The 13,890-nt window shown below is 44.1% G+C and overlaps 1 protein-coding gene across 3 annotated transcripts in view; it reads left to right on the top strand.

The window, feature by feature from the left end:
* SCAF8 (SR-related CTD associated factor 8) overlaps positions 1 to 13,890 on the top strand; it is a 248,254-nt gene that overhangs the window by 170,463 nt on the left and 63,901 nt on the right. For 2 of the 3 annotated variants that reach the window (XR_005201857.1, XM_037742039.1), the window contains one exon: positions 10,901 to 12,031. The exons of the other annotated variant lie outside the window; for it this stretch is intronic. The gene's annotated coding sequence lies outside the window, so the exon portion shown is untranslated. Of the gene's footprint in view, positions 1 to 10,900; positions 12,032 to 13,890 lie in introns of those variants that run through there. 3 annotated transcript variants of the gene reach the window in all.

The raw sequence follows: 13,890 nt of genomic DNA, 5'->3' as shown, positions 1-13,890 counted from the left end.
TTTTTTGAGACAGAGTCTTGCTCTGTTGCCTAGGTTGGAGTGCAGTGGTGTGATCTCGGCTCACTGCAAACTCTGCCTCCCTGGCTCAAGTGATTCTTCTACCTCAGCCTCCCAAGTAGCTAGGATTATAGGTGTGCCACCACCACACCCAACTGGCTTTTGTATATTTAATAGAGATGGGGTTTCACCATGTTGGCCAGGCTCGTCTGGAACTCCTGACCTCAAGTGATCCGTCTGCCTTGGCCTCCCAAAGTGCTGGGATTACAGGTGTGAGCCACATCATTACACATGATGTTAAAAATAATGTAGATGAGGCCGGGCGTGGTGGCCACACCTGTAATCCGGCACTTTGGGAGGCTGAGGTGGGTGGATCACCTGAGGCCAGGAGTTTGAGACCAGCCTGGCCAACATGGTGAAACACTGTCTCTACTAAAAAATACAAAAATTAGCCTGATGGCCAGGCGTGGTGGCTCACACCTGCAGTCTATCACTTTGGGAGGCCGAGGTGGGTGGATCACCTGAGGTCAGGAGTTTAAGACCAGCCCGATCAATATAGGGAAACCCTGTCTCTACTAAAAATACAAAAAAAAAGCTGCCTTTTTACTCATTGTATACCTATTTTTGGCGGGGAGGGGTGGGGGGGCGGGCAGTATTACATACAATGATGGGATTTGTAATTTGGGGATTTGCTATATCTGAGATGTGCCCCTCACAGATGTTAAGGGCTTCTGTGAAGAGGTACAGGCCTGGACGGTGATGGACTGCATGTGTCTTGCCGGGGGTATTGTGTGAGAGGCGTATCTGCAGATGTTGTATGCTGTTCACCCCTGAGCATGCGGGGGAATTCTCTGTGGGTTACAGATTCAGCACACCTCAGCTCTGAAATACTGCAAAGGAAGAGATTTTCTTTTCCTTTCTTTCTTTCTTTCTTCTTCTTTTTTTTTTTTTTGAGACAGAGTTTTGTTCTTGTTGCCCAGGCTGGAATGCAATGGCAAAATCTTGGCTCACTGCAGCCTCTACTTCCCGGGTTCAAGGAGTTCTCCTACCTCAGCCTCCTGAGTAGCTGGAATTACAGGCACCCTCCACCCAGCTAATTATTTTGTATTTTAGTAGAGACTGGGTTTCATCACGTTGGCCAGGCTGGTGTCGAACTCCTGACCTCAGGTTATCCACCCACCTTGACCTCCCAAAGTGTTGGGATGACAGGCATGAGCCACCACACCCGGCCCTCAATTTTCTTGCCTCAAATCCTGGCCAAGGCTTAATCCTGGTTGAGGCATCTGCGGAATATGATTATAGAAAGCCATCCATTTTCTGAAAAATCATGTCTTGTTCTATTCTTTCTTTTTGGATCTGCCCAAGACAACTGTTTGTGAATCTGCTGTGTTTATAGAAAAAGAATATCTATTAGTGGTTCATTAATTTGGATCATGTTTGGAGTTCTCTGTGAGCTTGTTAAGATACTGTGCCTTTCTTTCTTTTCTTTCTTTTCTTTCTTTCTTTCTTTCTTTCTTTTCTTTCTTTTTCTTTCTTTCTTTCGAGAGTTTCACTCTTGTTTCCCAGGCTGCAATGCAATGGTACGATCTTGGCTCACTGCAACCTCTGCCTCCCAGGTTCAGGTGATTCTCCTGCCTCAGCCTCCCGAATAGCTGGGATTATAGGCGCCCACCACCACGCCTGGCTAATTTTGTAGTTTTAATAGAGACAGGGTTTTGTCATGTTGGTCAGGCTGGTCTCGAACTCCTGACCTCAGGTGATCCACCCACCCCTCAGCCTCCCAAAGTTCTGGGATTATAGGCATGAGCCACTGCACCCAGCTGACACTGTGCCTTTCTAAAAACTGTTATTCCATTTAAAAAAAGAGAGAGAGAGAGAGAGACATGCAATTCAAGTATAGTCTTTCACTGACATGATTGCTAGGTATGTTAGAGATGGCAGGAAACTTAGCTGAGTCCTCCTTGCTCTGTGGTTTTAAGCATAAAAATAACCCTAATTATTGTATTTGCTGCATCGTGCCCAATTTACAGGCATGGAGCGCCTGTTTCTGTAAGCATATGCGTACAAGTAAAGATGGAGTGGAGGCATAGCTGAGTCCTCCGATCAAGGGTAGCTGGGCGTCGTCCCTACAAGGACTTTTTCTGGCTGTTTGTCCCCTCCTAACCCTGCACCACCCAGGGCTGTGGTAGGTGTTCCTGTCCTAGATATTCCAGGGGTCACCTGTCCCTAGAGCTGCATTTTCTGGCATTGCAGAAAAGTGAGTAGCTTGTCATTTCCTTGACTAAGTCATGTCGGTTCTCTGCCACTAATTCAGTCTGCAAGTGAGTTTCTTAAGCAATTAAAAAAAATCGCATCCGCTTAAACGGGCGGTCATATATTCTCTCCAATTCAGTCGTGAAGACAGCCAAGGATACCAGATTGAGTTTGCTTTCAGCAGACTGGATATGTGAAAATCAAAAATCTTTTTAAATGGGTGATTGTTCACTTTTTGAAAGGTTTCTTTGTCTACAAAAAGATGAACAATGGGATTCCTTTGAACACTGACTTCTTCCAGCACACTCAAGATAAGATTGAATCAATGCCTTGAGTTTCTAGAGCATACTTTATGCATAAATGTGACACACCTGTAAGAAATATTGAAAGTCTTTTAAAATTAACATTTAAAATTCTTAAAAATTTTTATCTGATGGGTTCAATTCTACTAAAAAAAAACGTTCATAGTTTTCACTCTAGCCTTCAAGAGAGAAGAATACATCCTACGAAATGATAGTTTGAGGCTGGGCGAGGTGGCTCATGTCACTGCTTTGACTCATTCCCAGCCCTGGGGAAAACAGGCAAATCACCTGAGGTCAGGAGTTTGAGACCAGCCTGGCCAACATGGTGAAAACCCATCCCTACTAAAAATACAAAAATTATCCAGGCATGGTGGTATGTGCCTGTAGTGCTGGCTACTCGGGAGGCTGAGGCAGGAGAATGGCTTGAACCCAGGAGGTGGAGGAGGTTGTAGTGAGCCGAGATTGCACCACTGCACTCCAGCCTGGGTGACGGAATAAGACTCCATCTCAAAGTAAATAAAATAAATAGTTTGAACATGCCAGATTTTAAAGTAAGAGCAGCACCTCATGTGACCTGCCATGCATTAATCTTACAGTATTTGTTCTTGGCAACTTAAAGTCAAACCGTTTCACCTTTAAGCTAGAAGGATAAGGATCTGAAGCCAGCACTCATGTAAAATGCATCCGTTCTCAGCATCAGCCTGCAGCCTGAAGGCCTCCAAGCAGTCAAGGTGATTGTACTGCCAATGGAATGATTGTCACAAGCTGCCTTATACAAATGGCCTAAAAAGATTACGTGCTGAGCAGGTAGACTCTTATCTTCCAGGGTGGCTGTTTAGTGTTATTCCGTTTAATTCAGTGTTGAATGGCCATTAAGCCCCATGCCCGGGAGTCTACATCTTACCAAGATGAATTCAGATGCTGGCCTTGGCTGCATGGAGTCTGCATTCTCGCTTCCCTATCCTGTAAACATGGCTGTCTGCTATCAGGTGACAGAGTGGTTGGTGTCTTGAACAACCTGTTCTTGTCTTCTTTCTCTTGCAGCTTCTTGTCCTATCTCCCAACCCCACCCCAATGGCCAGTGTGCCAGGGTGTCAAAGTGCAGAACTGTCAGGTCATATAGAGTCAAAACAATAGTGGTTCTCATGAGCTGTATGCAGAAATTCCTTGAACTTTTTTTCCTGTACCTCGACAAGAGCATGAGCATTGGCTTTCTTTTGGAATGCAGGTGTCTTGATTTCTAATAGCTTGTGATTCTCTCATCCAAGTAGGAATGGCCCAGAGATAGAGGGAGAATGTTGGAGGGGTGAGGGGGAAAGAGGTGACCCGTTTAGTTTCTGGAGCTGCGGAGCAGGGTGTATCCTGACTCTGATGGCCAGGAAGAGGTGGAGAGTGTGGTCAGCACGCCCACTGCCACTGGATCCATGAGAAGGTGGTAGCCTCTTTCATCACATTTTAAATCAATCACAGAGGAGCTCCCAGTCAAGGAAAAAAAGGGGAAGATAAGGATGTGAATGGGGCGAGGGAGGCTGGTGACTGGGCAGCCTTATCTACTTAGCTTCAGGTAGAATGTGGCTGACTGAGCCCCCTCAAGGTAGAGCAGAGAGGGCAGAGCATCCCAGGTGGTGGAAACGGGAAACCCTGGCCTTGTTCCTATAACTGTGGATATCAGTGAACATCTCTGCCATCCCCCACCCCGACCCCCGTTCTCCAGGGCTGCCTGAGAACTCAGCCGGCAGAAGGAAGTGTGGGTACCCTTCCAGCCTCTTAGTCCCCACCGTTAGCCTCAGGGGCAATGTTGATCGTATTTGACGACTGAGGAAAGTCAGAGTAGCTAAGGAACTTAGCCAAGGAGTGCTCGCCTAATCACGAACAAAACCAGAGATACAAACCCCGTGCCTCTGATCCCGGATCCCAGTGCACGCTTCTCCCCTGTGTGCTCACCTGCCTCCTGGACACGGGCCTGCTGGAGGGGTTCTGCCAGGCCCTGAGACCCTATGCTCTGGGACCCTGTGCCTCCCTCCCACCAGCTCACAACATCAGACTCTACCACCTATGGAAACTTACCACCATAAGTGTCTAAAAGCAAAAACAGAAAATAGCTATAGAAATGGCTTAATCCTTCATGGTCCCAAAGTTCATGTCGTATTTGGATTATTCACACCAAATGGCATAATTTTTCAGATACAATATCTGAGGTATTTGAACAAAATGAACAAGGGGCATTGTAGGACCAAGAATCAGAGCCTTTCTTGGATTCTCAATCGTATGTTCCTAGGCAAGTGTAGAAGCTCTGAGCTTGTTTTCTGATATTTAAAATGAAGGCCTTGTGCCTGGCCATTCCTAAGGTCTGATTTAGTGCTCATGGGATCCCTCTTTCCATGATGGTGAAATTCAGTTGCTGCTTTGGGGACTCTCGAGGGTGTGAGTGATGCACATGTGGATGGGAAGCAGGAAACAGGATCTCGGTTAACAGAGGAGCCCTGGGCATCCCCCATCACAGAAATAAACTTCCCTAATAGGAAATGATTGCCTTTATGTTATTGTAATTATTCTTAACACTCGGTACTTGAAAGGACATGACTTCATATTGTTCTAATCTAATGGGAATGTAGCTCCTCACATTTTAAGTAGGTTTTTAACTACAGAACAATAAAACATTTAGCAAATTATGTTCCAACGTGTCTGCACACACTGAAACTTTCAGCTCGGTGCCAGCCGTTCTGCTCCCATATGGGCTGACCAAATGGATCAGCTGGATGAGGCAGCTTGGGCTCTGGCATCCATGAGCAACTCTGGCGCCTTCGTTTCCACATGGCAGGGCAGACTGGCTGAGGCTTGGAGCCGAACGTGGTTGGAGAGGCCCTCATTCAAACCAAGTTTCCTTGGTACTGCTCCATCACGTTTGCAGTTAGTCCACTGGCTACGAATCCAGTATCATTAGTGCTGGGACAAATCGTCCCTGTGGATTTTCTGTCCCTTGGCCTCTTAATCACACACCTTCTTCTTTTGTGGAGCACAAAGGAAGAGGAGGATGCCAGGATGCCAGGCTCCAGCTTTGCTGATTACTGGCAGCTCTGCTAAGAGCTTCACTAGGGAAAAATGGAGATTAACTTTAAAAGGGTCAGAGCCTCTCTCTAGATGGTCTCTCCATATTGTCCTCCTTGTCTCCTCTTTCTTTGCTGTAAATTTATAGATGATTCTTCAGATGTATGTAGTGTACAGCCTGCTAATAGATCCTTTGAAAATCAGCTAAGAGGGGAAGATTGTAACTAGATCACAGGACCCTTTACATTATAAGTGAAGTTTGCCAGGCACAGTGGCTCACACATGTGATCCCAGTACTTTGAGAGGCCAAGGCAAGAGGATCGCTCGAGGCCAAGACTTCGAGACCAGCCTGGGCAACATAGTAAGACCCCCATCTCTACAAAATATAAAAAATTAACGGGGCTGGGTGCGGTGGTTCATGCCTGTAATCTCAGCACTTTGAGAGGCCAAGGCCAGCAGATATCTGAGGCCAGGAGTTTGAGACCAGCCTGGCCAACATGGTGAAACCCAATCTCTACTAAAAATACAAAAATTAGCCAGGCATGGTGGCACGTGCCTGTAATTGCAGCTACTTGGGAGGCTGAGGCAGGAGAATCGCTTGAATCTGGGAGGCGGAGGTTGCAGTGAGCCAAGATTGCGCCACTGCACTCCAGCCTGGGCAACAGAGACTGTCTCAAAAAAAAAAATTTAGCAGGGTGTGGTGGTGCACTATTATAGTCCCAGCTACTCAAGAGGCTGAGGTGGGAGGATCACTTGAGCCCAGGAGTTCCATGATGCAGTGAGCTGTGATTGCACCACTGCACTGCATCGTGAGTGACAGAGCAAGTCCATGACTCTAAAAAACAAAAACTGAAGATACCTCGATGTCTCTTTCTTCATCCAGTTGGTCCCTTGTGGTGTCTGAGGAGCCACTCTGCTAGGTCCTTTCTCTCTGTCCCTCTTCTGTAACCTCATGAAATTGACCTGGAAGCCTGGCCACTGTCCCTTAGTTGGATTTCTGTAGGTGACAGGGGGTGTTGCTACTTTGGAAGCAGTTGGGCCTCCCTGCAATCCTGAGCACTGCTGGGCCCTCATCAGGAAACAGTCTCAACTGGGCGCAGTGGCTGTCACCTGCAATCCCACCACTCTGAGAGGCCGAGGCAGGTGGATCACCTGAGAGGTCAGGAGTTTGAGACCAGCCTGGCCAAATGTGGCAAAACCTCGTCTCTACTACAAATACAAAAGTTAGCTGGGCGTGGTGGTGCATGTCTGTAATTCCAGATACTTGAGAGGCTGAGGCATAAGAATCAGTTGAACCCCGGGAGGTGGAGGTTGTAGTGAGCTGAGATCATGCCACTGCAGTTGTGCCTGGGGGACAGAGTGAGACTCCATCTCAAAGAAAAGAAACAGTTTCATGGGCTGCAGTGTAGGGTGATTATCCAGATGTCTGGTTGTTGAGGTGTCTTGGGGAAGTAGCCTTGGAGAGAAAAGGCATATATAATTTGGTGTATATATATATGGCATATTTATATATAATAGGCATTCATACTTAGCTTGAAATCCAGTCTCTGCCACCTTCTAGGTGTGTCATCTTGGCTAGATTATTTTACCCCTTTGAACCTCAGTTTTTTCATTTGCAGTGTGAGATTAATGAATATATCTAAGTTGGTGCAAAAGTAATCGCGGTTTTGCTACTACCACAATTACATTTGCACCAGCCTGATACTTTCCTGGGCTGTTTGGACGGATTAAATAGGCGGTGTAAGTTACCTGACACCAGCGGACTCCCAGCCAGTAACATCTGTTTGAGCAGCACCTTCATTTCCATTTGCCTTCCTTGTCATCCATTTTATGAAAGAATCGTCATACTGTGCGTTTAGAAACCAAGGACAGGTATAGCAAATACATTATTTACGGCAATTTGTGCTGCAGAAAACTGGTTCTAAAATTTTTCACTTTCCTCCAGGTATTCCTTCTACCTCCAGGCACTACCACTTCTCAATTTTATTTCAAAAGAAAAAAGTTCTTATCCTTTGTACCATGTTCCCATTGAAAGGTAGGGGTCCCGACCTCCTCCTGTTTATTTACTGTGAAATTAGAGCCAGTGTTCTGAGCCCATGTGCACCCTGGCAACTGCTTACAAAGGGTGATTCCTGACTGTGAGAATGCACGTCTTCACAAGAACGATAGCTGTTTATGGAGTTTAAAATAAGCCCACCTGTTTGTCGTGTCCCCTCAGCATGGACCCTTGATCCAGATGCTTCACGGATCTCTGGAGTAGCTGTGTGTGTGTGAGAGAGACTTGGCTGTATTGATTGATTTATTTGTAGAGACAGTTTCCCGCTATGTTGCCAGGTTGGTCTTGAACTCCTGGCCTCAAGCAGTCCTTTGGCTTCGGCCTCCCAAAGTGCTGGGATTACAGGCATGAGCCACATGAGTAGGCTTTGGATGCAACAGCTCCTCTTGGGTTTGACACGTAAAAACGGAGCTGCATAACATGTATAGTGGGTGTTTGTTTAGTGGCTCAGCATATGCTGAAACACTATGCGCAGTGGAGACAACAGGAGCTGGAGCTAATAGGCTCGGAATTCTAGCTCTGCTATTTGCCATGTGACACTGGGCGAAGCACATCTCTGAACCTCAGTTTCTTTCTTTGTGGAGATAGTTATATCTACTTTGCAAGTCATGATTATGCGGAGACATTAATCACATATCACGCAAACTGGTTGTCACGCTCTGTTATATCCATTTTGCAAGAATCCTTTAGAAAGCACTTAATATATGAGCGCCAATAGCAGTAATAACACTATGCAGAAGAAATGAAGAACAATAATAAATAATAAACTCATGAATATTCAGTGTCAGGAGCAAGAGACGGTGTGTTTACAAAAGAAAAAGTAGCACCAGCCTTGGGCAGGTCACGTAAGCTCTCAGCTGCCTCCCGAGGCGGAAGCTGGCTCCCCTGTTGTAAGGACCAGAGCATAAACATGAGAAACCTTTGCAAACTAAAGCACTCTCCAAGACATGCTGCCAAGCCCGTCCTCTCCACGCCTCTGTACTGTTCCTTACGTTTCTGCTTTTCAATACCCACCTTCTTCAGCGAGGAATCATATCACATGCACTTGCAGTGATGCCATCAGGCACTTACGATGTATATTAAATCATCCCAGAGGCCGGGCATGGTGATGCATGCCTATAAATCCCAGCACCTGGGTAGGCCGAGGTGGGCAGATCACTTGAGGTCAGGAGTTCAAGACCAGCCTGGCCAACATGGTAAAACCCCGTCTCTACTAAAAATACAAAAATTAGCCAGGCATGATGGTGCGTGCCTATAATCCCAGCTACTCAGGAGGCTGAGGCAGAAGAATCACTTGAACCCAGGAGGCAGAGGTTACAGTGAGCGGAGATCGTGCCACTGCACTCCAGCCTGGGTGTCAGAGTGAGTCCCTGTCTCAAAAAAAGAAAGAAAGAAAAAGAAAAGAAATCAGCCCAGAAAGCCATGGTCATAAAAATACTTGCCAGAATCCCATAATAAATTTTACGTACACTTCAAGTTCATTTGTTGAGACAGAAACATTTGTTTCTCTTATTTAGCAAGAAGAAACCTGCATGTTTAGTGTGTGTTAGCACATGTGCATGTGTTTACAGATCATTTGTATAGGTCCCCACCCCATAATTTGAGTGAATTTGTATCATTTTCTTTTTGTTTACCATTGTGATCTCTGTGCCTTTACCACATAATTGCCAATTTGCTATGGACAAGAGCCGATCCGGTTACAACCTGGCAAATCTTCTCCAAATTTAAGAAAATAACTTTGTAACTTTAGTCTTGTTGCTATTGAGAGTCAAATGATGGAGCTTATCTTCATTGCCTTTTTCTTTCGGGTAGCATTTAAGTCAACTTTTTTGTTTAAGTCAGCTTTTAGGTTTGAAGAATAAACTCATTAGCTTAATAATCCAAAGTAATAGATGATATCTTGCCACCAGTTTTGTTTTATGTGGATAGTTCACACGTTTCCCCTCTATCCAAAAGTACAGTAGAAAGACGAAAAATATTTCAGCCACCTTTCTTGTCACACAGGGCAACAGGATGCCTTAAAAATATATCATATGGTATCTGGCAGGGTGGCTCACGTCTTTAATCCCCGCACTTTGCGAGGCTGAGGTGGGCAGATCACCTGATGTCAGGAGTTCGAGACCAGCCTGGCCAAAATGGTGAAACCCTGTCTCTACTAAAAATACAAAAAAATTAGCCAGGCATGGTAGTGCATGCCTGTAGTCCAGCTACTCCAGGGAGAATTCAAGAGAATTGCTTGAACCCAGGAGGCGGAGGTTGCAGTGAGCTGAGATTGCACTATGGCACTTCAGCCTGGACGACAGAGCAAGACTCCATCTCAAAGTAAAAAACAACAAAAAAAAAACCACATTCATTTAATTTTAGGGTCAGACTTTCTATGTTTAGGTCCCATCTCTCCTACCAGACATGCGTCTTAGTAAAGTTACTTGGCGTATTTAAACTAGTCCAACTAGTTGAATTATATAACTAGATAGTAGGCTCTTACAGAGTGCTTCCATGTTTTTATACTTACGAATGTATTTTTCAGCTTTTATGCGATTATTTCTTAAGAAAGCCAGCAGGGACAAAAGCAAAAAAGATACTTCTTTGACCTTAAGACAGAAAAAGATGTGAAAACATGGAAATGTGTATTTTCAGAATTCTGTACCCATCACTCTATCATTTAAGATTTTAATGGACTTCAAGATGCTAATAGAGATTTTGAAATTTCTCTGGACCTGGTTCTCAACTCCAAGCTGAACAAGGACCACAGGCACCCAGGTGTAGGTATTTTGTAAGCCACAGCTTGAGATGGTCGCACCTGGTTATACTCTGTAAGAAACTAAGAAGGCAGGACCACACGAACCTATTAAAAGTTAGCACTGGATGGCCTTCTTTTTAGACACGCTCCACTGAAGTCCTTTTAGCCTATATGTGAAGGAACCAAGGCCCAACAAATTTAGGTGACTGTGTCAGTCATTGGCAGAATCATGTGTGGAGCCTGGGTCTGCCGACTTTCAGGACAGGGCTGTCTCCTGAATCATTCCAGCAATCGTAGAGCAATGAATGGGATAACTGCATAACGTGGTTCTTCCTGCTCTGTTGGAAGAAGGCATGGCATTTCAGAGCACAGAAATTCATCAAACATTGAAACATTTGCTGTTGTATTGACACCACCTTTTCCTTAGGAATGATCTTGGAAAAAAACTAGGAAAAATTATTCCATTGACCAGTGATGACCAGTTATTGTTCCTTTTGTCAACAGGCAAGATGATGATGAATGAAGTCCTGGCAGCTTCCTGTGTCTCAGGCCTTGTAGAAATAAATGAGACAGACGTGCTTCAAAGTTCTAATGTCCATCACATCGGATCTTGTTTAAGGAAGCGTTAAAAGGAACCCGCCGTTCCCTATTGAGAAGGCTCTGTGCTCTCAGGCATTGTTTCTGATTGAATCCAGAGGTTGCAAGCATGCCTCCCTGTATTACCTGTTGGAGCAGGTTTAATTTTATAAATTTTAAACACAAACTCTATGAGTTTCTAGTTCATAATCGTTCTTTTTTGGGATCCACTCAGATGAACAGTATTGCATCTGTAAGAGATACCCACTTCCACAGGACCAGATTTGATTGGAATATCAGTGGCAACAAACTCCATCTGTAGCATCATCCCGTACCGGTGATGGAAAGGACAGATGGCAAGGAAACACTTTGGGGGGAAAAAAGTCATATTGTGTTGGACCTACAGATTACTAGGACCATAGCTTTAGGGAACCAAGGCTTTTTTCTTGAACACAATCTCTGTAGACTGTGTAGTTCTTGATTGGTGGCTTTAATCCATTATCATTAGGTATCCCCTTGAACATTCTCAAACACTGAAAGTCTTAAGCTTTCATTAAAAAAGAAAAAGTAAATGCAGCTTTCAGAAAATCCAGGGTTCCGTATAGTCTTCTGAGTGTTTCACTTCAGCCTTGCTGTCCTGTTGTTACAAACAGCAGGTACCTGGGTGGTAGACAAGAAGCCTTGTGGGATAGTAAGGAAACGAGGATGAAGAAACATATCACGTCATATCCTAAACATACTTTATAAGTACATTTCTTCTTAGCTTCTTATTCAGGCAGAGATGATAAAAGTTTGCTGCAAGTATCCAGAAATTGTGTTTTGGAAATTATCAGTGTTCACCATACCTGCAGGGAAGAAAAAAATTACAAAAACTCAAATATGAATACCCTTTACACCCAAAAGAATATTTTGATCATTCTTTTATTTGTTTTGGCTCTGTCAAAAATTAAAGTGCTTGGAATGCTGTAGTCTGTGGTCTCTTGAAATTTAATCAATGAGAACCTAACATTTTCACAGTATGCTGTCACTTTGGACATTCATAATAAAAATGGAAATTCATTTTGGTTGTTATTCATTTGTTTTGCTGTGTAGCTTAGTGCATCTTTTGTGGTCTGTCTGTGCCTAGAAACCAAGCAATTTGTATGTCTAGTGATGTAGAGATACATTCATAGTTCAAGCCTTTCACTGTTTTTTTCTATATTTGAACAACCACTCTCTTTATTTATTGAAAGGCCAAGAGATTTTTGAATGCCAAGGTCTTTTTGAATATGCATTCTATAACAAGGATTAAAATTAATTCCTGAGGATTATACTTAAGCTTTCTTGAGTTTCTCCTTACAACAGATTTTCTATTAAATTGATTATATTTTCTGTTAAGTAGTAAGCAGAAAACTAGAGAATGCTATAGGCTATATAGTGGCAATTACAGGGTTTTCAACAGGATCTTTTTTGTTTGACTCTCTGCCCAGTAGTGTTGGAGTATTGTTTTATGTATTCCATCATATTGCAATAATAAAACATCTCCAAAGAAATAGACATGTGAATCTATGTAAAAAACTTAGGTCTTGCTTGGCACTTCTACCAAATTTGACATGGCAATGAGAAAAAATCCCTTTCCTTCTGTTCTTTTGTAACGAAACCTGCAATTGGCAAACATCCATCTAGCTCCCACTTCCCACCCCCCCCAAGCCCCCACCCCCCACGAAGGAAGAGGATGGGTTTGTCACTAACCTCACCATTCTAGTGCACATATGAGCAAATAATTTGGGAAATTAAACTGGGGAAAAAAAAAAGTTTCTGAGGTGCTTTTCAATGGATAGGGTGAAAGGAGAAACAGAATAGCAAATGAAGTTAAAAATAGAATCATTCCTTCAGTGCCGGGTGCATATGCCATCAGCACTTAGCTGGAGGTGCTTTTCCAATGATCAGGTGCACATGAAGGCCCATCTGTTGGAAGAGTAATCTTTTTAAAATCCCGAGGCAGCATAATAGGGGCAGAGGTTGCTGGTTTTGTTCCCTGGATGAATTCCCTTTTCAGATGCTCCTATTCCCCTCGGCCTGCGCATCTGGACAGGCTCTCTGTGTGAATCGGCATGAATATTGAACAGCCCACTCTCCATCCCTGCTTCAGTCCATGGCAAAGGAAAGCTTTCACAAGTCACAGTTCTCCAGGGACTTGAAGCATTTTGAGCTGGTCTTTAAAACAGTATTAAGTGACTTTGACAAACTGAAGCTATTTGGTATTTGCATGGCTAGAAAGAATCCCCCGGGGGGTTGTTTGGCTTTGTGAGTAAATGCTGGCCTCTCACTTGAATTCCAATACAGAGATCTCATTCAAATGAGCTGGGTGTCTTATGCAATTTCTTTGTGGTTAATAAATTCCTCATAGAGGGGGAAAAATCTATTTCAGAATGGCATCCACAAAGGAATTACACATAGATGATTACTTTTACCCATAGATGATTTCTTTTATGCACAGATAATTACTTTTATCATTTGCATTTTAAATGACTTAAAAAATATAAGCAGTTAAGAACATTGTGAAGTTTGATGCTTCAGAAGAAAACCTCCTTTCATTCATTAATAGTGATTTCCCCAAATCCACTATTTCTGCGTCTATGTATGAATATTGAAGAACATTCCAGACTGTGGTAGTGCCATCAAATCCAACCATTTTTATGGCTGAGCTTTCTCTTGGAGGACTCTAAAGATTACAGAGAAGGCCGGGCGCGGTGGCTCATGCCTGTAATCCCAGCACTTTGGGAGGCCGAGGCGGGTGGATCACGAGGTCAAGAGATCGAGACCATCGTGGTCAACATGGTGAAACCCCGTCTCTACTAAAAATACAAAACATTAGCTGGGCATGGTGGTGCGTGCCTATAATCCCAGATACTCAGGAGGCTGAGGCAGGAGAATTG

Source organism: Cebus imitator, unplaced genomic scaffold (assembly GCF_001604975.1).
Source record: "Cebus imitator isolate Cc_AM_T3 unplaced genomic scaffold, Cebus_imitator-1.0 Scaffold6, whole genome shotgun sequence".
Taxonomy (NCBI): Eukaryota; Metazoa; Chordata; class Mammalia; order Primates; family Cebidae; genus Cebus; species Cebus imitator.
The sequence above is the reverse complement of the archived record's forward strand: the minus strand, read 5'-3'. Positions and strand labels throughout refer to the sequence as shown.